Below are 25,323 nucleotides of genomic sequence, written 5' to 3'. Positions count from 1 at the left end.
TGTTGAGGTCTAAGGGCATTTTTAGATATCTTCTTGAATTTTCCTTTGAAGTTTTTTTTGTGTGTGCATATAACCAGTGTTTGGAATAACGCCGTTTAAAAGAACGGCGTTAGGTAACGACGTTATTTTTTCAGTAACGGGGTAATCTAACTAATTACTTTTCCCGTCATTACAACGCCGTTAACGTTACTGGACGTTAAATGCGGTGCGTTACTATGCATTGATTGAATAAACTGTGTAATCCGAACGCACCCCTCGCTCACAGCTAGTGAGGAGGTGGGTTAATAACGAGGTAAGCGATTATGATTGGCTAAGGCAGAGTCATGTTTCATGGTAGCCAATCAGAGCCAGTGTTGTTACACACATGCCAGCACACGCGCCACACACACACACACACACACACACACACACACACACACACACACACACACACAACAGCTAAACAGAGATTCGATGAAGCAGCAGAGATGGCGAGTCAGGAGCAATCCGATGAAAAGTTGGCATTTTCATGGTGGAGATATACTACTTATAATTCATTATAATACTACTTCAAATTCATTGTGGTCAAAGGCAAGAACGTGCATGTAATGTGTACATTATGTCCAGGAGCGAAGACTTTGTCGACATCCGTTGTAAGCAACTCTAATTTAATGAAGCATCTCACAACGACACACGCATCTACAAAGCTAGTGGCCAAAAACACCGATACCTCCACCACAGAGGATAGCTTATTTTTAGTTCCCAACACTGCATATAACTGATCCCTGTGTGTTTCATATCAAAATGTTCAGAATAAACTCAGCTTTCTGTTTAGTGACGCCCCAAAATGTTCCAGAGCAATGTATAAGGAGATAATTTGGCCCTAAAGCGGAACTATTTCCCAAATATCTTGTGAAAACATACCTTACAAAAGTCTTGGGTTCACAAAAGTAGCGTAATATATGAATAAAATAGAAAATAAATGTCAAAAATTAAATGTTGTAATATCGCTTTTTGAGTAGGTGTGTTCGCTCGCTTGGACTCGCCGGTGCGTCTTTTGTCTTCAGAGGGTTAAACTGGAAAAGAGCTTTTCAGCATCAACTTGGTGTTTGGTGGGACCATTAAAGGCATACTATGCAACTTTTCCAGCTTCTGTCCCCCTACAGGTTGTCTCATTGGAACTGCAGCGCGAGCATAATAGTATGCCTTTAATGGACAGTTTGTGCTCTTATTGCTAAAGGAAAGCAAAGTTTGATAACGTACTGTAGGAACCTCCTCAGAATTATGAAGTCCTTAATGAGATATCACATCAACCACCACAACAGCACTTCTACAGTTTTAATAAAAATGGATATATAAAAAATGGATAGAATGACACAAAGATTAAATAAATAATCCCACGGATCTCTCTAGATGATGATAATCTGAATCCATGAACAGTGATCCACTCATGGATTCACTACCACAGGCAACATTTCTTCTTTTGGAATATATCTGTCACATTTCTATGCCTCTGCGCCGGTGACAGCCTTGGCCCTACGTATTATGTTTTTGGGTTGTCCGTCCGTCCGTCCTATTCTTGGGAACACCATATCTCAGGACCCTCTAAAGGAGAGAAGAATTTCTTCAAATTAAGGCACAAACATTCACTTAGACTCAAGGAAGAGGATTATACTTTATACGTTATACGTGTTCAAAGGTCAACGTCACTGTGACCTCACAAAATGCGTTTTGTGGCCATAATTCAAGAATTCCTACGCTTATTATGACAACATTTTACCTCAACTTCACTGTGACATCATAATGTTCTGCAAAAACACTTTTCTGGCCATTATTTAACGCCATGCGACGTTTTTTCTATATGTACCGTTGTATTCACAAATAAAACAACCAGATAAACACATTGTTTAACAAATACATTTATATATGATGTTGTTAATGCTTTCACACACACACACACACACACACACACACACACACACACACACACACACACACACACACACACACACACACACACAAGACCTACATACTGACATATCCCTCCAGTGGCAGTATTTTTATTTTTTTCCACTTTTAAATGTTGTTTACTGGCAGTTGTGGAAAAGGATTTGACCCACAGACACATAAATACACATTAGGAATAAAGATAAAATGAATTGGGCTTCACTGAACTGCTGGACATTTCCAGCTAGAATCAGCCCAGATATAGTTAGTACTGCTTTGCGCTTTAGAGTGAGCTGTAAAAGTGGAGCTTTAGTGCTAGTAAGGATGTGTTTATTAGACAAGCATTTACAGAAAATAAAATACAGCTGTACCATTTATTCTATGAAAGCCTAAAGTAGCTTAAAGCTGCATTACGCCATTTTTGGCTACTAGTGGGTTGAAGACCCTAACACAAACGTTACAGTAAGCAGCTTTGACAATGTATCAGCTTATCACGTTCTTATGGTTAAGCCTGGGGCTGTTAGCAAACAATTGCCTACTTATCCAGCAGAAACAGAGCAACATGAACATCCCATTACAATCCACATTATCTCCACCTGTTCAGTGCATGTCTAATATTGTCTCTTTGAGCTTGCCACCATTTCACACTGATCACATAAAGAAGAACTAGCTTGGTAGGCTACAATGCTGGAAGTTTTGTTTTATATGAACTGGCAGAGTTTTGGTGTGTTCGACTCAAATCAAGTCAGTGAGGCGAAAGTTGCTGACTTGTGTGGAATTGGTAGGACTGTTGAACCTTTCATCTGACAGGGAGTAATATTATTCAGTGTTAACATAAATAATGTTGCTTCCATAGACTATAGAATGTATAAAATATAGGCGTTGTCACCCATAGGTTTCTAAAGAGCCAAAATGAAGCCCAAAGTGGGCGGCTCCTGGTGGCGCCGGCCATCGCCATCTTGGCAGTGCCTGATGTCGGCTAATCCGAAAATGGCCAAAGAGGCTGAGCGTGGTGGAGCTGGGATTGGCCGAACGAAGCCTACAGTTTACGCTCACCTCCTGTGATGGCAGCCCGCCGCTCACTCAAAGCAGAACGCCCCTAATTATGCAGAACTTTAAGCTTTATATATTCTAGCAGAATCAAATCTAGCATATAGGTGTATTGTCAATGAATATGGATTGAAAGTGCATCCAGCAGATTTAAACATCCAGCAATCTTGTCATTTGTGTGTGTGTGTGTGTGTGTGTGTGGTCAGGGGTCTTCTTTAAGGATGAATGGAGGATTCAATCACCTGCTCTCAGGTCATTTGTGCTCCTTGATCGAGTTCCACCGAGCATCTACTAGACTGACACACATTCTACTGCTAGAGGCACACACATACACACACGCACACACACACACACACACACACAGTCAAATGATGAAGAGGACATATAACTGAAGGGTAAATTATTTTTTTCATTATAAAAGTGCTTTTGATGGCACCCTTACCCTTAGGCCATGATCTATCTCACTCTTCTGCGCTCTCTCTCTCTCTCTCTCTCTCTCTCTCTCTCTCTCTCTCTCACACACACACACACACACACACACACACACACACACACACACACACACATGCACTTTCCATCCATTCTATATCTGAGCATTAAGATAGGCAGCCTTCAATTAGCTGGATATGCCTTAAGATAACGACTTCTCTATCCATAACAGTCTGAGGGCTGATGAGTAATTTTTGGGTAAGAGGGTGTTAAAAGACCACCCATTCAACCATGGGGCCATGCTCACTCTGTGGATTAATGGGATAGGCTACTGTAGATCTAAGAGCCGCAAGATTAAATGCCTGAACTGATTTGATGCTTTCAATCACACACACCCGTAATAGCCATGCCTGGAGCTGACAGAAATATTAGGCGAGGGCTTATTTTGAGGTGGATAATATGATGTGGTTGAGTGGACCACCATGTTTGGCGTGTGTGCTTGTGTGTGTGTGATTTCAAATAGCACACATGCTTTTTCTGCACATTGCTTCAGTCGTATGAGGCAGCTGGTAGCAGCTGTACTGTAAAAGATACTTCTAAAGTGAGCTTTATTTATCTTCCCTTCCCATATTTTTCCATGTGGCTGTATGAATGTAAGTAGGCAGACTGGGCATGGGAGGACTGTTCTATTCAGCATGGGGCATATATGTAAGGAGTGTGTGCTTTAAGCAACTTTTTCACGTCATAAAGCAGCAAAGTGCTACAGCAGCCATTATGAATAACTCGTGTCCTTCTGGGCAAAAGAGACAAAAAATGAAAAGTGACATAAAGAGTTAAGTGGGAAGAAAAAGGTGCTATTCTAGGCATGTGTTTAAAATGGAGCCACATAGAAAGGGAACATTAGGAATAAGAGTGAAGGACAGAGGGAGGAATAAAGAAGGCGCAGCAGGAAGTGCGAGACGCAGAGAAGTGAGGTGAGAAGTGGTTGTGATTGCCTGGTGTGCCTCAGCGAGTTCTGCTGTTATTAGTCATACTGTCTGCTGCTGCGATTTGCCCAGCTCACCTCACCCAGCCCTCGCTTGCACCTTGCCACCTGGTGTGTGCTTGTGCCCTCATGCGTTTGCGTGGATGTCTAATGGGTTTTAGAGCCCACTGTCTCTCTCTCTCTCTGGAGCCTCTCCACTCGCCTGGAGAAAACAGACTTTTACCTTGGCCTTTGCTGTGAATCGCCCCTCAAATGAGTTCTCACTGTGATCCCCTCATGCTGCCTTGGACCAGAGTTCTCTTGAGAGAACAACTTAACGATCCCCAGTCTGATAAACGGAGGCCATAGAATGAATGGAAATGTGGGAAAGGGAATATTTTGAAAGCCGGTATTGTCTTTCAGGGATCCTTCCCCGAGAGTGGACCTCTTAACCAGAGTGAATTGACCTCCGCAATTTATTACCTACACTGCTGACATCCATCGCATCTCAGCCCTCAGGGACACACACGCAATAATAATATCACAGCAGCCCCATACAACTGGCCATATGACTGCCTGCCCGCTGCTGTGGCTGCCTGCTGCTGTTACTGTTTATTGAATGACTGACAGAGTGGGGCAGTAGCTTCCTCTGTGGTTTTCTGTACAATATACTGCTGCCTACTGTGACTAGGTTTTTGATTCATTCTGTTTGGGTAACTGGTGCTCTGGCTGGATGTTTGGATGTAAGACTTAGATCCATATAGACATACATGGGTCATGACTGTTGGCCACCGCCACCCTCAGTCGCCTTTCCAGTATCTTTTCTGGCATTGACGCACAGTGGGTGCATTATATTATATTATTTGCATTATAACTGTTGTTTATGTTTGTGAAGAAAAGAAGGATGGCCCTCAGAACTAACAATGTATGGTGCTTTCACTTTCAATTGATTGTTTGAAAACGTTTTATGGGATGGTCTGAACTAAAATTGCACATTATACCTTTCTAAGGGTCTTACATGTCATGTGTGACATGTGTTATGTTATTACATGTGTATACATTTGTATAGATGTTTATACATTTGTATAGATTTTTCTTTAATTAAAAACAAAATAGTTTTGGATTTATGACCCCTTGTCCTATTTTCACTACATGGGAGAGATCCCCCCCGCCCCGTTTTACAGTTTTTTTAATGTAACTAAGTAACTTTTACTTAAAGTACATTTTAAATGAACTACTTATTACTTGTACTTGAGTAATATTTCATCAAAGTATTGGTACTTTTACTTGAGTACAATGTTTTAGTACTTTTTCCACCTCTGGTGAACTGTTTAGCAGATAACCAACCAAGCTAGCCTAGAAGCGCTGAGGGAGCTTAGTATAGTTTCTTTACGGGAAGAAAGCGAGAATGATTTGTAAGGAGCTGGTCGACTGTGATTATATGAGGGGGGCGTGGCCCTAGCACAGTTCGACCTGTCTGTCACAGACAGACGTGGTGTCATTGGAGCTTCCATAGTTGGTCACGCCGAGGCGATTCCCATAGTGAAACACCGAACAAAGTTAGAAAAAGAACTTAAAGTAAGAAATATGACTGGAAAAGAGAACCATGGTTACAATGTAACCAAGCGTTTCATTGTAGCAGTAAACAAGGAAGTAGGTTGCTCGTTTTGACCCTTTTTAAGACGAAGGGAGAACATTTCTCTTGGTTTAATATCATTCAAAGTAAAGTTAGGTTCTGCTTTCTGACTCATTTAAAAAGAAAAAGACAGAAAACCCTTTGTACAATTGCAACTCCACTACCGCTCTGCAAAAGTGAACTCAGAGTCAACTTTGGCTAACGGACAGGGGATCTTCTATGCTAATTTAGAGGTCCAAGCCATATTCATCTTCAAAGCCAGATGTATTATTATTAAGACCAACCAGGTCAGACTCTGTCTACTGGCGGCTGCTCTGCACGTGTGACCGATATCGCGAGACCATTTTTACCTCGACGATATGTCTCGTCACATTTTAATCTTGCAAGATCTCGTGGGACAATAAACCAAGTTGTGAGTAAATGTTTATGTCAGATCACTCTGTAAAAATATGTTTTTATTATTTCCCTCTTTGCAATGCAGGACAAAAAAAGGATACAAACAATACTTTGAAAACCACAATGATCTGCTGACAATCTGGCTCCTTAAATTTGCTGCTTACAGTATGAATAGTGAAACACTTCATGTGAGCAAATAAGAGTTAAATCAGAGTCACATCTGCTGTCGGACTCATAGACTGTATAAAATATGGACTCCGTGTATGGAGTCTCCGTGACCTCACCCACAGGTTTTTGAACAGCCAAAATGAAGCTCAAAGTGGGCGGCACCAGCCTGATGTCGGATGCGGGAGGTGGAGCGTGGAGCTGAGGCAGGCTGAATGAAACCTACAGTCAATGATCGCCACCTGTCACTCAGAACACCCAGACTGATCTCAATAAGTGGCGTATGTATGACACGCCAATTCGTATGCCTTTTTGGCGTGTTATCAAGACGCATAATCGCTTTTTAGCGTGTTTATCAACGCCGTTTGGCCTCCATTGACTTACATTACATTGCGATAGTGTGTCAATTTACGCCAAGTTCTCCTGAGAAAAGAACGGTAGCGAGTAGTATGAAAGCCCGAAAATCCACATAAGGAGGTTGGTTGGGGTGGTGGATGGGTCAAACAACACAGGACTTTCACCCAGGAGACCAGGGATTGTGTCCCGCGTGTCACATTTCCTAAACCCAACCGTCGCTTTCTTCTTTTACTAAACCCAACTGTCCTGTTCTTCTTTTACTAAACCCAACCGTGCCGTTGTTGTCCCGCGTCTCGTTATTGTTTTCCTAAACCCAACCGTCCCCTTCCTTTCCTAAACCTAACCGTCCCGTTCTTCTTTTCCTAAACCCAACCCGTCTGCTGTATACAGCGTAGACACACACGCGGATAGCTCAAAATGCGTACAGATAAAGCCAAGTGGCGTACTTGCGACTATGTTTACACAAAGTCATGATGTCACGTTGGAACACCCTTTATCATGCATTTATTAGAGGAACGTATACTGAGAACTGGGGCGAACTTCTGCTCACCATGGGCATCAATTAAAGCTTCAACAGCTTCAAAATAAGTTTAAAATGTATCAGTGGTGCAGCTTGTAAGATAACTTAGATCAGTATTGCAGCTCTATCCAAAAGTCTTCTCATAGCATGGACTGCATCTATATAGCCCTTTTATCCAAAGTTTATTGCATTTTGCCTCTCATTCACCCAGTCACACACATTAAAACATAGATGGTAGCGAGCGACCATGCAAGACAATTGGGATTCAGCAACTTGCTTAAAGACACTTCTAAGTGTGGACAAGAGGGACCGGGGGCTGAACCGCCAACCTTGCAATTTACCTGCTGAGCCACAGACGGCACACATATATATTTGAGCCATAATGGAGACGTATGTTTGAAAGTCCAAAAGCCATTACTGTAACAGACAGATGGACCCAGCAGTGTTACAGACATGTCTGAAAAAGGCTTGAGTTAGGTGATGCTGTGATAATGCAGGTATGTCGGAATGTGTGTGTGTGTGTGTGTGTGTGTGAGAAGCCATCCTGTGGAGTATGTTATGACTGGGCCAGGGAGTTCTCAGGGGTATAGCTGTAAATTAAGACAACAGCAAAGATGGGAGGGATGGAGGATACTTCCAGGTGTTGCAGAGTTTAATCACTTACCTGCTAGACTAATGAGATGAGCCGGCGGAACACACACACACACACACACACACACACACACCCCTATATATGCTCACATGTATACGCACACTCATAGACTGGTGGGACTAATTACCCAAACTCCACCACAGTGAACACAGCACGGCTGGTAAAAGCTCCAAACACACGACAGCTTGCTGCTGCCTCCCCAACTCATTACAACGCTCATCTCCTGCTCCTCTCCTCATCCCGTCGCCATCTGAAGGAGAGACGGAGGAAAAGGAGTCCAAAAAGAGAGCAAAGTGGTAGCTAGTAGGTCGGGAGGCAGATAGGCAGAGGCAGCTTTTCTCCAGGCAGACTGTGGCTGCAGGCAGCGCTACAGGTAACAAACACATCAGTCACATACACAGCGCACCTGTTACTGTACAGATGGCAAGCCCTGGGAGAGCGGCAGGCAGAGCAATGAAGAAAGATGAGCCATCAGACCGAGAGGGAAACACAGAGGAGAAGAGACAAAGGGAAGGGAGGAATGATATTTTTCATGGGTAGATTGTTAAAGGAGATCGAGGAAGGGGAGATTGTAGGGGGGCTTGCGGTGTGGGGTCAGGGGTGCTGCACCTGTTTGTGTAACTCCATGCTAACAAGGGAGTAGGACTAAAGGAAAAGATGGAGAGAAGAGGCAGGAGGAGGAAAAAAGGGAGGGACTTCCTCACCTGAGTCGTCTGCCTGCAGCAGATAGAGTCCTGTGTAATCTAGTGAGTCTCTAAGTTCTCTGTATATCATTATACATACGCAAACGCACACACACATCTGCATCTTTTTCATCTCTTTGTTCAACCTCACATAAGAAATAATCCTCTTCATTACCTGTATCCTCATCAAAGACACTGTAACATTCGCCAAAGCTCTCTCTGTGCTTGAGATCTGCCATTATAATTATGTCCTCTATAATCATAGAATAAAGGGTTTTAGTGTGTGTGTGTGTGTGTGTGAGAGAGGGAGTGTGTTCATGTGGTTGTGCCCCCCAGCTACATATCTTAATCTCCTGTCTATTAGCATAGTCAGAGTTCTCCTTTAGTTGGTGGAGTCATCTGATAGGCTAATTTCACAGCCCCGCTGGCCTTCATCTTGCTTCAGGAAGTGAAGAGGATGATGTGTCTTGGGAATAAGATGAGAAGAGAAAAGAAGCTCTCCCGCCTTTTCTGTCTCACTCGCTCTCTCAACAGAGCTATATTTTGGAAGAGCTAAAGGTATTCTGGGAAATCAAAAGATTAATTTGGTAAAACTCAACTCTACGCTTTGGATTATGCTCTTGTTTGAGTCATTGTAGTTCCTATTTTGGGCAGTCGGTTGACACATTGAGCGATTTTACTTCTTAGGGCAGACAATCTCAAGAAAGCGGTTTCAATATGGTGCAGATAAATGGACCTTTATAGGCAAGGCAAGGCAGCTTTATTTGTATAGCACATTTCAGCAACAGGGCAATTCAAAGTGCTTTACATAAAAACGATTAAAAAAAATTTAAAACAGATAAAATACGAGAATATACGACGGAGCATTAGGGCCACATCAAAGAAAAAAAAATAAGGAGGAAGATATTTTTTTTTATTTATTTAGCATTTCGAGAATAAAGTCGAAATGTCGAGAATAAAGTCAACATGACGATAATAAAGTTGAAATACTTTTTCGAGAATAAAGTTGAAATACTTTTTCGAGAATAAAGTCGAAATGTTGAGAATAAAGTCAACATGACGAGAATAAAGTTGAACTATACCATTTCGAGAATAATGTTGAAATGTCGAGAATAAATTCAACTCCTTTATCACTTAATAGAGCGACTGTCCGCCATGCCAGCTGCCATGTAGGAAACATCATAGATATGGGTTACGTCCTTGGAGTGCCGCGCTCGCCTGAGCTCCACTCCATCAGGATCAGACAAATCAAGTGTCTTATTGTGTCTTGTGATACAACATATGCGTAGGTGTAACCATCGATACCCTCGCATCTGTCCATTACAAGCTATTTCAGTTGGCCACCTCTTCCAAGTTTGTGTGGTTTCTCCTTCTGAACAGACGCAATTTTCGGCACAATCTCTTCAAATTCCTAATACTTATCATCATACTGTGTTTATGTGCTAAAAGAGAAAGAGTTCATGCATTTTGTAGAATACTATAGGGTCCGTGATAGGTAATATAGCTAGTAGTTTGGTTTTTTCTCAAAAGTCCGACTTGATTCTTGAAATATCAAGTTTTTTCTCGACATGTCGACTTTATTCTCGACATTTCGACTTTATTCTCGAAAAAGTATTTAAACTTTATTCTCGTCATGTTGACTTTATTCTCGTTATGTTGACTTTATTCTCGACATTTCGACTTTATTCTCAAAATGCAAAATAAATAACACATCTTCCTCCTTAATTTTTTTCCCTTGATGTGGCCCTAATGCTCCGTCGTAAGAATAAAAGTTACACTGCAGTATAAAAAATTAAACATTAAAGAGCAGTTAAAAACAGTTAAACATATAAAAGCAGATAAAATAGGAGATTTTAGGCTGCTAGTATGGGACAATGTATAAGCTGTTGCTCCATACATGTAATCCAAGCATAATCCTTGCCGTTCCCAGAACGGGCCGTTCCCACCGGTCTTACTTTTTAGTTCTCTTTATAAGCTTATATAGATTGTCATACAGTTTCAACAATGCAACGTCAGTATAACAAATGAACAATTATTTAAAGAAAGGCAACATCAAAAAGATAGGTCTTCAGCCTTGATTTAAAAGAACTGAGAGTTGCAGCGGGCCTGCAGTTTTCTGGGAGTTTGTTCCAGATAGGCTTTTCTAACACCCAAGTTTTGGGACGATAAAGAATCCTTTAGATATTCTTCATGTGGTCATATGAATTTATAGAGAACATTCATGGTGCTTTGAGAAGCCTTAATAATGCTTAAATGTCTTCACAGTTGCAGTATTAAGATGCCTTTTAAATAACTACATTTTTTTTCTCAGATTTTCCAGTTATTCTTATTTCAACAAACCAAAGGGATCCTTGAGTGATTTAGTTCTCTTTAAAAGCACCACTCCAATATTCATGTTTCTATGAATATATTTTCTGTCTTGTTCAGTAACTCTGCAGTTGCAGGAATTGAACATGACATTTCACGAGATGTTTATGAATATGGACCAAAATTCTTCCATGTTTAACCGCATAATGTCAGTGAGACATAAAAAAAAGCCCATTGGGCCTCAATCACCAAACGTTATTTATTTATAAGAATATTTTTTGGGCATTTTTAGGCCTTTATTTGACAGGACAGCTGAAGACATGAAAGGGGAGAGAGGGGGGAATGACATGCAGCAAAGGGCCGCAGGTCGGAATTGAACCCGGGCCCGCTGCGTCGAGGAGAAACTTCCCTATGTTGTCACCCGCTCTACCAACTGAGTTATCCGGGCGCCCTACACCAAACGTTGTTAAGAACAAATTTGTTCTTAAACCCCACTCACGCAGTTTTCACGAATGTTTTCTTGTTTGGGATTTCTTCTAACAGAATCTACGCACACTCAAGAGCACTCTTACGCACAATTGAGAGCTGACATGTTTGTGCAGAATAAGTAGTTATACCGTTTTCGACCGTTCTAATTTAAAATGTAATATTTCTCTCCTTTATAATTTTGTAACTAATTATTTTCATTATTTTACACATAATTATATGTGTGTTTGTTTTAATAAATACACTTTGAATTGCCATTGTGTATGAATTGTGCTAGGCCTATGTCATCTCATGCCCTTCTATGGGAATTAACGGGGCGTTTACCTATGCTAAATAGAAGCAACAGGCACAAGCTTTACATTTACGAAGACATTGGGATTCATCATTCTAAGAACATAACTGCGAACAATTCTGCTGTTTAAGAACAAGTCATGAATCAGACGTAAACTTTTCTTTTTTGAAATTCTCTTTTTATTAAGTTAAAGGAAGGTCAAAACAAACAATGTAAGCCTCCTATTACAAGCCTCAACTGTCAAGCATAAAATTCAGTTGTATAAAAGTAAGTAAGAGTACTAAAATTGAAATAGAGTAAATATTACAGAAACATATAATGACCATTAAAGTATCTTAAATAAAAAAGTTTACATAAAAAAAAGAAAAAGAAAATAGATGAAAAAATAAAAATAAAAAAATAAATAAAACTTAAAGGAACCATAATGTTGGGGTGTGCCTTCAATATACTTAAATTACTTACAATACAGAGTAAAATAAAACAAAGACCGCAACTTAAACAAATGATGGTCGTACCGGTGTGATGTACTCAGTCCAACTCTTCAAAAACTTGTCCTGTTGCAGTCTAATAGAAAAAGTAATTCTTTCCATCCTAAAAATATAAGTTATGTCCATCCAATCCTCGATTGTTGGTGTTGCTGGTTTCAGACAATTTCTAGTGATGGCTTTTCTGGCCGCTGCACTCAGGATTTGAAATAGATAACCAACATGAGAGGGCACATTCTCTAAAGGCAGGGCACCCAAAAACAGGGTCTCCAATTTAAATGGAATGTCCACCTGGACTAGTTTGCAAAACATCATGAACCCCTTGCCAGAAAGGAATTATTATTATTATTATTATTATTAATGGGCAAGACCAGAATATATGGTAATGATTTGCCTTTGGGAATCCACACTGTCTCCAGCAGTTAGAAGATTGGGTGGATAATGACCCTTTTGTTCTGGAGTAATAAAGAACCTAATGAGGTTCTTCCAGCAAAACTCTCTCCATAAAGCCGAGCTAGACCTTTTCCATTGTAGCTCACATATATTCTCCCAATCCTCGTCGTTATATGCAAGTTTCCTTCCTTTTCCCATTTTTGTTTGACATATGAGTTACCTTTTGTTTGTTGTAGACCCCTATACAATTTTGAGATGGTTTTGAGAAATATGGAGTTCAAAACATAAGCCTCGCTATAGACTTTTAGCTAAATATTATCTAAGTAACTTTGTTTTTTTAGAGTCATTAATTCCCCATATAGTGCTGAACTTGAAGAAATCTGTAAAAATCACCGTTATTCAAGCCTCTTCAGATTTTCAGAACTATTCATCGACCCTTTATAAAACAAGTACAGTATGCTGTCAGGCCCTGAGTCACCCATCGCTTAAATCTCCCGTCTAAACTATTGGGTAAAAAATCTATGTTGTATGCACACCATCTAAAAATTTTGACAGCCTCTTTTAAATTATTGTGGGCTAGTACCTTGTTCCACAGCTTAAGTGTCAAACAAACCCATGGATTTCCTTTATCACTTAACTTGTCTAATAAAGCCTTTTCCCCGATTGCTGCTTGAATTGGAAACTCCTCGTTATAGCCTCTTCAATCTCCTTCCACCTTGCAAAGTAATTTGGATTGCACCAACATGTCAAAGGTTTTAGCTGGGCTGCCATATAATAATCTTTTAGGCATGGGAGTGCGACCCCTCTCTTGTTTTTCCCCAGCTGTAAACTCTGATATCTAATTCTAGGTCTTTACCCTTGCCAGATGTACCTTGAGATAAGTTTGTCCCATTCCTGGAATTGTTGGTCTGGTAGATCTATTGGAAGGGACTGGAATAAGTACAACAGGCTTGGTAAAATATTCATCTTAATCGATTCAATCCGTGATCCAAAATTAAGAAGAGGAATTAGGTCCCATCTCCTTATATCCTCCTTTGATTGAGGGGAAGAAAATTAATGGAGAACAATTTTGTTAAATCTTTTGGTAAATTTCCACCCAAATACCTCATGGATTCTGCCCCCCAATGCAGCTGAAACTTTGTCATCATATCTTTTGAGGGTTTATATTGAAAACTGAGAAATTTTGTTTAAAAAAAATTCAATTTATATCCCAAGAAGGAGCCATAGTGATTGAGAAGTGAGAATAACTGTTCAAGTGAAGGTTCTGGGCTGGACAGATAAACCAATACATCATCAGCAAATAATTAAATCTTCTGTTCTCCTCCCTTCATATCTATCCCTTTAATATTTTCATTCTGAATGATCCACTGGCTCAGAGGTTCAATAAAAATAGCAAACAAGAGAGGATTAATTGGGCCTTGGTCCTCGTTCTAAAACAAAGGTGTTGGACACTGCTCCTTTCTTAGAAACAATTTAAGAACAAATTAAGAAAAAACTCAGGAAGATATTGATAATGAAGAAAATGAGACCTAACGTTCTTTAAAACATGAATACTTTCTACTTGATGCTTCTGTATAAATGTAATCACCTCCATCTCACAGACAGAGAGGATTTTTAGATTTATCCATAAAGTCATCTCTGAAAATAAAACACAATCTTTAGAAGTGCAGACTTGTGTCTTATTCCTGAGAAGCTTAGAGGTCATGTCGAACAAGGAGCCCCCACTGGCCTTTAATATGAATCCACACAGATGCAATAAGCTTCTGTGTGTGTGTGTGTGTGTGTGTGTGTGTGTGTTTGAGAGAGGACTGGGGGAATCCGATTTCCTATTCCAGTCACACTTTCTTTCTTTCACTCCTCAGCCTGTGACAGCACATTTCCTTTCCTCTTCATGCTGGTTGCCTCTTCTCTACCAGCTCCCTCTTCCCTCCTCCTCCTCATCGTCGTCCTCCTCCTCTCTTTCTCGCAAATTCAAATTAGCTTTATTGGCATGACAGGGATTTCTATATAGCATAACCTACAGTACCGTAATAACAGTGACATTCTTGTTGTTCTTTGTCTCTTTTAATCCCAGCTGCCTCCTTCACTTTTTCCACAACAATCTTCCCCCTCTCTTTCTCTCTCGCTCTCTCCCTCTCTCTCTCTTCCTCTTCCTCTATCCCTGTCCTCTTTTTTGTTTTCCACACACCTCTCCCCCAGCTCTCCTAACCATCTCTGTGCTGGTGTATGTATTGGTATAATTAGCAGCTGCACTATGATGGATGACTGGGCCCTGGCGAGGTGGGACTCTGCTTTAGCACACCATCATTACCGGCACCTCATACACATACATACAGATACACACACACACACACACACACACACACACCTGCATATCCGCACCAAAGAGCATTTACAGCAAATGCATGCCTGGAACAAATGACGTCATCCAGATGCCTGCTTGCAGATGGAAAAATAAATCTTAACACCCCTTCCTTCTCTCTTAAATACACACGAATAAACGCCCAGAAACGCACACAGCCTTCTCTGAGTTTTAAGAGGTTTGTATCGACTCAGAGCCCCACTGGGAAGTGAATGCCAATTGCCCCTCTACTCTGTGTGAGTTCACACAGAGCAGCAGTCCAATAGACCATAGGGTGCTAAAAGGGTCTATTTCAAGAGCTGGCAGAAAGTTTCACCTCCAGGAACTTTCACAGACTCCATATGCAGCATGACATTTTTGCACATTGCCATTGTTTGTGTGTGTGTGTGTGTGTGTGTGTGTGTGTGTGTGTGTGTGTGTGTGTGTGTTTGGCTGGAAATGTTTGTGAAAAGTTCAAAGAGTTGGGAATTCAGAAATGGAAATTATGCAAATCGTGTCCTGAGTCTGACAATCCCGTGGGAAGTCTGTTGATGCCAACAGAGGGTGCCGTCTTTATCTGGGCTTGGTGTGTGTGTGTGTGTGTGTGTGTGTGTGTGTGTGTGTGTGTGTGTGTGCGCCCACACATAGACACAAGTAGTACAACAAACAGATATAGTTAAGTGTGAGAAAGTGTTAAATGTCCAGCTTACTGTGTCCATATTGGTGCTGTAGTTACTATTCTGTGTATGTGTGTGTTTTTGCATGTGCAGTATTTGTGTGTGAAGTGGTGTGTGTGGGGGCTGATCATGTTGTCAGAGTCCATAAGAAACAACAGGGCCTTATTAAACACGGACGCTCAGTAAAGATTGATTTTGTTTGGCTGTCTTAACTGGAAGGGCAGGTGACTGTGACAGTGTGCGTGGGCGATTAGACACCCAGGCAGGAGGCAGGAACTGTGACTGACTGATGGCCGCTAGTGGCAGGAGGCTGCACGGGGAGAAGATGTACTCGTACCCCCTCGGAGATTTCTCCCAGGGGTTGAAGGGAGCAGATTGAACCTAGACATTCCCTCTGCGGTCTGACTGGGCTCAGAAGACCTGCAGCGCAGACAGACAGAGTTTCAAGCCATCGATAAAGCTCACTCCAGAAAATATGTCTTGGTACAAGTTGCTGGCAGCGAGCTGCTCAGGCAGGGTACGCCAGTGGCTTGCAAGTGAAGATGTTTGGGGCTGTTATTGTTGAAGGGTTAGCCTAAAGCATCCTTAGCGTCTTTTAGTCAATGCCTACTCCATTTCTCTGCCATCCAGTCCTTACCCCTCTTTATGTCTTGTCTTTCCTACTTTAAAAAGTAGAGTCTGTGCAGAGTCTGAGCAGAATTGTGAGCTACTCTAAACTAGCTCCCAATGCTTATAGGTACATGAATATACATTATAAATGTGTGTTTGTGTGGTCACTTTGTTAGTGAGCTGCCTGTAGAGAAAATAATTTTGTTTCACGGAGTCTAGGAATGGACAAGGGATGTACCGACACCTATTCCGATACCATTTACAGATCCAATACCATTGATCTCTATTACTTATTTGTATGTAAGGTAACATGAGGCCAGATCGCTGTGGCACTAAAAGCTGAGTTGGGGCCCTTCATGACTGATAGGGGAAACACAGAATCTTTACAGTGACATTGACAAAGACACTGTGGATCATGGCTGATACCCGATACAGATCCGGCATATTGGATCCAGTGACCACTAGCTGTGTGGAGTTTGCATGATGTCCCCAACTTGGTTTCAGACCTCTGAATCCAATTGATGGCTGTCTAAGCCGGATGGTGAGACAGTCAACCAATCACAACTTTGTAGGTTGTAAGAAAGGGGATACCATCTTCCTACATAGCTACATGTATTGAAAAATTGTGACAAGAAAATTGCGACAAGCATAGATTAGATTGATGCAGTGGTATTGTTGTAAGTCAACTTACTGAAATAAAAGCTCTTAAACCTGCATATGCCGTTAAAAGATGGTAAATGAACTGCCATATCAACCGCTTCTTTGTGTGGTCCAGTTTCCTCTTAACAGTCCAAAGACATGCAAGTTAGAGGAATGAGAAAACTTCAAAGTTGGTGTGAATGTGAGTGTAAATGGTTGTTCTTACAATTTTTTATTTTATTTAATTTTTTTTAAATTATTGTTTCATTAGATCTGCGAAAAGTTATTTAGTTAGTTTTGATGCTCACATTTATTTAACATTCATTCGGCTTAGATGGTGCCCAAAACAGCTTGGGTGCTGCGCCTAAGCCTTATAATGGTGGGGAAAACCCTTTGTGTGTGTGTGTGTGTGTGTGTGTGTGTGTGTATATGTATATATATATATATATATATATATATATATGAAATATGTGTTTTTATATATCTGGGGAGGCTTCTGGATTATGTAATGTGTACCCCTGTACTACTGTCTGCCTGTGTGTTTAGTGTGTGACACTGTGCCTGTGACATAATTCGTGTCAGTAAAAAATGATGCAGAAGCAACAGTCATCCTTTTTTTTTTATTTCTATCCATCCATCTATCTGTCTCTGTGTGTCTGCCTTCAGAGGCCCAGTTTGAAAAGCCTGTGGTACGTCTGTGTATGCGCATGTTTGTCTGCGTGTGTGCGCACGTGTGTGTTTGTGCAACGGCATCGTGCGACACCATGATTAAGTGTTTTGAATAATTGATGATTGCATCCCTCATTAAGTCTCAGTCTCCTGCTCCGGCAGGCCCCCGCTCTATTTTTACGCACCAGAATCCTCCTCTTTTCTCTTCTCTTCCACTCCACAGATGTAGCAAATCCATCACTCACTTTAGGCTCTGTTGATGGGGGTCCAGAGGGGCTGTGGGGGGATCTAAATCATGTTGAGTGGACATTTTTAACAGACCAGCAGCGCAACGGACTGCAGCTCAGTGATGATGGTTTTCCAGAGCAAAGAGCGACCGCTGGCTTAAGAGCTGCTGGCGACACTCTTTGCAACAGGCCAAATTGTAAAATATGATATTGTGAAGCTGGGAGTGTGAGCATGGTTACTTTCTTGACTACGACTGAAAAACCTCCAATCCTCTTCTATGTGTCTGTCATTCTGATCCCTGTACACTCTTAATTTATTCATCCGTTCACACACCGCTGATGCATAAAATTAAATAAGTAAAGATGCCATAAAAAATAATTAAATATGGTATTTATTTGTATCTGAAGGGTCAGGGGAACACACAACAGACCCTCTGACCGGTGGTGTGTGTTTGTACTGTACTTGGATAATCAGGATCATTACCATATTGCTGATGTTTGCCTACTTCAGTTCTTATACAAGAAACCATAAATCACTAAACCTAATTCCCAGAGAGGTTCCACTTCCTCATGTTACTGAGAGATGTGTGAAGACCATCACTGATATGTCTTCAGAGATGAACAGAAGAAAGGCATAAAAGCATGGATTGCTAAATTATCAGTCGCACCCTAAATGCAATGCTGGAGCGTTCATAGGGAAGATGAGCATGATGCAGACTGATGTAGTAGAAAAGTAGACTGGGTTTGAAGGAGGCAGAGAGGAGATCAGACCGACCAAAAGGTGATGAAGGCATGTACAGCTTCCACTCTGCATGAAAAAGACTGCCTCATACACATTGTTGAGTACAACCAATTTATATTTTAGCACATTAACATGAAGGAGGACACACACACACACACACACACACAGGGGAGGTGCAGGGAGAACGAGATTCGTTTTCATCTATTTCCCCTTAAAACATGAGAAAGGAGGAATTCCCCAAAGAGTGCGCAGCGCTTTGATATTTTCAGCCCCGTGTCTGTAAATAGGTTAGGTGAAGACAATGTGAGGCATGTTTGTATGTGTGTGCACATGTTTTTGTGTTCATTTGCGATCTGCACGTGCATGTGAATCTGTCATCTTGTGGGGTATCCTATTTCTGGCAGGAGATTGTGGGTGGAAAAGTGTATGTGTATGTATGTTTACCTTTTCCTGATGAGGCCTCTGCTGAATGTTCCTTCTAGTCATTCAGGCAGGCAGGGAGCCATGTGGAGTACCTAGAGCAGCTCCGTGCACCGTGTTTCCATGTTTGCCTCCTGCAGTTTGCTGTTGTGCTGGCTGCTGGCCTGGCTGACTGCCTGCTAAACTAGCTGCACTGCTGTTCTTATAAGCCTCCAGGCCTGCTGCAAAAGCTGGTGCTTTATCCACTAGACAGCTGCAGTAACAATTTTGAGCCGTTGTTTGTATGTGGTACAGATGTAAGCACTGCTGAAGTCACGGATTTTTCTTTGTCTTGCTCCAACCTCAAGAGGGATTGTATGATATCTCTACTAATATGGTGTGTGTGTGTGTGTGTGTGTGTGTGTGGGGGGGGGGGTTTATATATAAAACGCGTGCATGCTAGAAATAGGACCGACGCCTATTTTTCACGTGACACGCAAGCGTGTTGGAAGCGTATCCAGGCAAAATAGAATACGAAAATATGTTTATATGTCATTTTCACAGAAATACATTTAATACATGACATTTTGATGTTTGAAAGTATCTAGGTTTTGATGCAGATATAAATGTAATAAAAATAATAATAAATAATTAGCGCTTTTTAAAAATTGCACCTGTCAATACAGAACGAAATATTCTGTAGCCTATTTTGCCGTCAATACTGCCGACGTTGTCTTTGCTGTAATCAAATCAGTAAATATTTATGTTTAACATGAAGTACACTACTGCTTGAATTTCATTTTATCAATGGGAAACATGCATGTGTACAAACAAGGCTAGCAGCAGCAGCGCTGCGTCAGACACGTTTCTGGTGTGCAAAGAAATAGAAAACGCCACGCAGCCGCCACGCAACTGACACGCAACAGAAACACCACGCTCACGCCACGCAGGCAGTGTGCAGGAGGCCTAAGGCCCATTGTACCACAGGCCTCGTATAATCACTCTTTAGCTGTACTATGGTGTGGTGAGCTGTGATCATATACATTCTGACAGCAGGCGATGACTGCATTGACCCATGATGTTGTGGCACACAGTGACAGTCTTCACCCTCAACCAAACCATGCAAATGCAATGGATGGTCATACAGGTGGTTAGAAAGATTTTAAAGGTCTTTCTGTGTTCAGCTTTTAGTACCGTGCTATACTTTTGGAGCTTCAGTGCAATGCCGTGGTGTGTTCACACTGCCAGCGTAGCGATTACGTAATTCAATGCAAAGGCGCAAATTTGCTGCGAGTAACGCGGCCAGTTTGAACACAACATTAGAGTTTCTGTGGTTTGGAGTTAAGGTAGTAATCAGTGCACATATTTTCATTAAATTAATCTGCTGATTATTTTCTGGATTAATAGCTTCGGTATTTGGTCCGCAAAAGGCGGAGCAGTATGTCCTGTATGTCCCTTACAGGCTAACGTATTTCAAGATGGCGCATGAATATGGAGCGTATACCCCAGTTCATGCGAATGCAAGTGTAAAATTTCAAGCCAAAAGGAATACTTGGAATTGATGGTGGTGGTAAATATTCATGAAAAAGGACAAGTTTGTGAACACAGATTTTGATAATGAACAACTAAACACGTTACACACTGGACCTTTAAGAATAATGGTAACGAACAAGCTGGCATTTTTACCTTGAGTGCAACAAGTGCCAGTACCTCTTCATCTAACCACTTTTTACAGTATGCTCACCTGCAAAACTAATCCACCACGTTCTTATCAAGTTACAGTGAACAGCTAGACTGGGTAAAGCCAGCCCGATCTGCCAGCGATTTGATTTGCCCTGCAGCTCAGGTTGGAAACCTGTACATTTTTCTATCCTGCTTCCATTACAAATCTGCGGGGACCAATCACAAACTGGCTCATCCACCTGGCGCGCTATTGGCGGGTTAAAAAACGATGGCGATAGAGAAGCGAAGGCAAGCAGCTTTTTGTTTACTTTCAACATGGCGGCCAAAAACAACGGCAACCCGTTGATGCCGCTGTTGCTGCTGTTTTAAAAGATTTCAAAGGCAAGTTTTCTCTGAAAACGGAACAGAAACTTGCCCTGGAACAATTCCTACAAAAGAAGGATGTATTTGCCTTACTACCAACCGGCTTTGGTAAAAGCCTAATTTACCAGCTATAGCCCCGCTGGTGGCCAAAAGAATGGAGCTCAGCTCAAACCCCGTTTGTGTGTGTGTGTGTGTGTGTGTGTGTGTGTGTGTAAAGTACGTCACCCGGATCGTTGGTCTGATTGGCTGAAGGACTATCCAATTGCGTACAGAGTCATTTGAACTATGCCCGTTGATCACGCCTCTTGTGCAGTAGAAAATACAGAGCAGACTCCCCAGACTAATGTTCAATCTTTAAAGATTGAGCTTGGTCTGGTGATAGCCAGACTAGTGAACAGCTGGACTGGCTCACCCCTGACCCCACAGTACAGGCCCATAAAAACCAGTTAGACTTCAGTTTGTTGCCAGGGGATTGGGGGAGATCTGTCCTCACACAGAGGCATTTGGCTACAGCCGTTTTCGCTGAGACAAGACCGGGCTGGGATTTGTTTTAAGAATCTTGTTTAGTCTTGTTGTATTGTCCTCAAAAAAAATGTGTTGAACTGCGGTTTTCAATTACGTGTTTATTTCATTTGAATTCATTTGTGATTCAAATACCTAATTTACTCTGGTTGTGTTGTGAAACTAGCGTTGTTTTAATGTTATGAGCTTTTAAAGCAAAGCCGCCCAATTTGGGGCCCGCGGGCCAAGTATGCCCCTTGCTCTTTGTTTTGGCCCGCCATGGATTTGACATGCTCATGCTTATTCTCCTTTTATTTTAAAAGTAATGACTACGAAACGTACATTTTGTGCAGTTAAAAAGTACGTAATCTGAGTTTAACGGCAATGTAATGCACAGTGCTGGTAAACTTCCCATTTAAATTACATACGTACATTTTATCTATGGAGAATGGCAAGAATTACTGTATTCTTCAACATCGACATTTATTTTTGGCCCGTGGCCTTCCATCCAGGTACATTTTGGCCCTTCATATGAAAGAATTTGGGCACCTCTGTTTTAAAGAGTAGTTGATTATTGATCATTAACATGGCTGTGGTTCGATTATGGAAAATTAGGCCACTTAAAATCTTTCTATACATTCAATACTCACCATCTGTCAGCCATACTTAGTTCTATGCTAATCTCTAACAATAATTGTGACATGGGATGAATGACACTGGACTTAATTTATTGTTGGCGGAGTATAAAGTCAAATGATTCACCGGTTATCTGGGTGTGAACTTTAACCCACAGCTCATATCCTCAGGCCTTTCTTTTTCTCATATCTCCCTTACTCACTCTCTCTCTCTCTCTCTCTCTCTCTCTCTGTCTTTCTCTCTTGCGCTCTTACACATAAACAGCCTATTAACTCATTCGCCCATTGGTACTGTACGTCTTATCCTCTAACCTCTATTAGTTGATCTTTCACCCTTTTGACCGTTCTTTTCTGTTACGCTCGGTTTCATACTTCACCGCTCTTCGTCTTTTCCTGAGTTGGTTAGACTACCGGAGTTGAGTGGACACTGTATTTCACATACTCCACATCATAAACTGGTAGGTCTCGATATTTTATATTTTAGTTTTTGCTGTTAGGTACACCATTGTTTTTTTTCCAGATAGAATGGGCTTTGATTGACATTAATTACAATCTTTGGTTTGCTTGTGCGCTCTATCAGTTGACATTTCACGGTGCATTTAACCATCTCTGTGCCTAAAACTAGGAGCATTTGATTGCGTCTGATTGTTAATGTAGTTTCAAGAAAGACTGTTCATTTACCATTCAGACATCTGAACCATGACAGACTGTAACATGGGTAACCTTTCGTACCCGCAGTCATGGTTATTCATCAACCAGTACAGCTCCGAAGAGAGAAGTGTTGCTGATAAGGGCCTTGCGTTGGTGTCAGGATACAAAGGTGCCGTTGGTGAGGGGGGAGGGGAGGAGGAGAACAGGGGGGAGGGGTGGGAGGAAGGGAGGGGAGGGGGGGGGCGACAGAGCACAAGTAGTGAGAAAGGTAGTGTAGAGGTGGTCTCTATGATGATTCATTATTGAGATGGCAGGAGAGCTGAATGAGTGGAGGCGCTAATCTAACTCTGAGCCTGATGGACAGAACACAATTACCCTGAGAGTGGGAGGTGGGAGAAAGAGGGGAGGGTAGAGAGCCAGCACCCCCCCCCCCCCTTTCTTTCTTTTTTCTTTCCTTTCGCCTGGCAGACTTTACTGTAGCTGCAGATGATTTTTGGGCATTAAGCTCCTGTTGGCAGCATCCTGTTTATTGAGAGTGAGAGAAACACACACACACACACACACACACACACACACACACACACACACACACACACACACACACACACACACACACACACACACACACACACACACACACACACACACCAGATCCTCACATCACCGACATGCGCTTGTTGGCAGCGCCCCATTTACGGACGTCCAATTTACTGCTCGTTCCCTTTCCTTTCCTCCGGTGCGTCTCCTCTGGTACGGCTTCAGATTGCTGTCTAAATCCAGACACACTAAGCCTTGTTCACATCCTACTCTGTTGCTGCTTTTAGCTTGCACGCTGATTCCAGGTCATACCGCCACTACAGTGTTCACGATGGCTTTTTGACGGCGCTGCTTTTTCTTTCATGTGTGTGTGTATGTGTGTTCTTATTTAACTATATTTGTCCAAAAACCGGAAATACAGTATACTTGTGGGGTCCCGACAGTTTTGTGGGGCCAAAATGCTGGACCCCACAAGTTTAAAGGGCTGTTTGAGGGTTAAGACTTGGTTTTAGGATTAGGGTTAGAATTAGGTTATGGTTAGGGTGAGGGTAAGGGTTAAGGTTAGGCATTTAGTTGTGATGGTTAAGGTTAGGGTAAGGGGCTAGGGAATGCATTATGTCCCCACAAAGATAGTGAAACAAACACGTGTGTATATGTGTGTGTGTGTGTGTGTGTGTGTGTGTGTGTGGTGGGGGGGGGGGGGGGGGGGGGGGGCATGGAATTTGTACAGCTGAAGCTAGACATGGACTGCTTTTTTGAGAAATTAGCTTGTTCTCCCCTCCATGGACTGTAGCTTAGATGTGGAACTCTTCCCCGAACGCTCGGCAGAAACAACCATATGTCTGGAGCCTTGGAGAGGTCTGGAGAGTGGTGCTGCAGCCGATTTTTCATTTTCATCCTCAGAGTCTCGTTTTGTTGCTCATTTTCACCAGTAGACTGGTGGCAGTTTTTCTTGCAGGGGTTGGATGAGTTGGACTTCTTCAATTAAGTGAGCAGTGCTCTCATAGGAGCAATTTAGCAGACCGAACTCAGTGCTCATTTTGCAATTATTTTGTGATATATTTTGGATTATACACTCAGTGTAAAAGCACAGAAACATGTTTAGGAATCTTGAGTTTTGTAGTTGCAGAATAAAAGCTGTTATTTTGTGGGTTGAGGCGGTTGGGGGGGGGTCTAGAATGCTTCTTTTCTGGTCCAAATCGAGGATTAACAGACTGCCTTTCTTCAACACAAGTTCCAGTTGCTGCCTGAAAGACTTTACAGCTTGAAGGAGAAGAACGAATTCAGAGAACAAAGAGGAAAGAGAAGAGGGACAGAGGGGGACATGTTCAGGGTTAGCGCTGAAGCCGCTCCTTCCTTTCTGTTCTGATTTTACTTCCTTGGGCTTTTTTCTCTCCCCTACCCTTTACTCATTATCTTACTCACCCACTCTGTGTTCCCTCTCCCCTCACTTTCTTCCCACTCTGTTCATTTCTCTTCCCTCTAACCCCTCTCTGTTCATACTCACTCTCTCTCCATCCATTTGGTGGAACAGTGCTGCTGATAATGCCTGTAATTGGAGTGACTCACACTTTTCCAGTGTGTTTGGACCAGATAAAGAATATTGTCAGCATTTTGCCGACATGGCCTCTGCTGGCAGAATTAAATGGACTCTGTTCTGTCTGCAGCAAATTAAAAGCCTCTCAATTCATCTGTTCTCGCCCGAGGGAACGCCGTGGAGAGGAGGAGGAAGAGAATAAGAGAGATTTACCTCTTCCCCAAGAAGCACCAGTCTTTTGGTTTTGTTCAAGTCTGCACTCAGCCACTGTTAGATGGAGATGGAGAGGGAAAGAGAGGTCAAGGCTGATAGTCTATGGAGAGGTGGAGAGCGGCTCAGAAAGTAGTCAGATTCATTATTCAGCAGGTCAAC

At 42.0% G+C, this 25,323-nt stretch overlaps 1 protein-coding gene across 11 annotated transcripts in view; it reads left to right on the top strand.

Moving 5' to 3' along the window:
• Positions 1 to 25,323, top strand: part of dab1a (DAB adaptor protein 1a) — a 284,198-nt gene that overhangs the window by 203,841 nt on the left and 55,034 nt on the right. The window contains exon 1 of one of the 11 annotated variants that reach the window (XM_031311621.2): positions 22,455 to 22,684. The exons of the other annotated variants lie outside the window; for them this stretch is intronic. The gene's annotated coding sequence lies outside the window, so the exon portion shown is untranslated. Of the gene's footprint in view, positions 1 to 22,454; positions 22,685 to 25,323 lie in introns of those variants that run through there. 11 annotated transcript variants of the gene reach the window in all.

This window comes from Sander lucioperca, chromosome 11, assembly GCF_008315115.2.
Source record: "Sander lucioperca isolate FBNREF2018 chromosome 11, SLUC_FBN_1.2, whole genome shotgun sequence".
Taxonomy (NCBI): domain Eukaryota; kingdom Metazoa; phylum Chordata; class Actinopteri; order Perciformes; family Percidae; genus Sander; species Sander lucioperca.
This window is presented reverse-complemented; position numbering and strand designations above follow the sequence as displayed.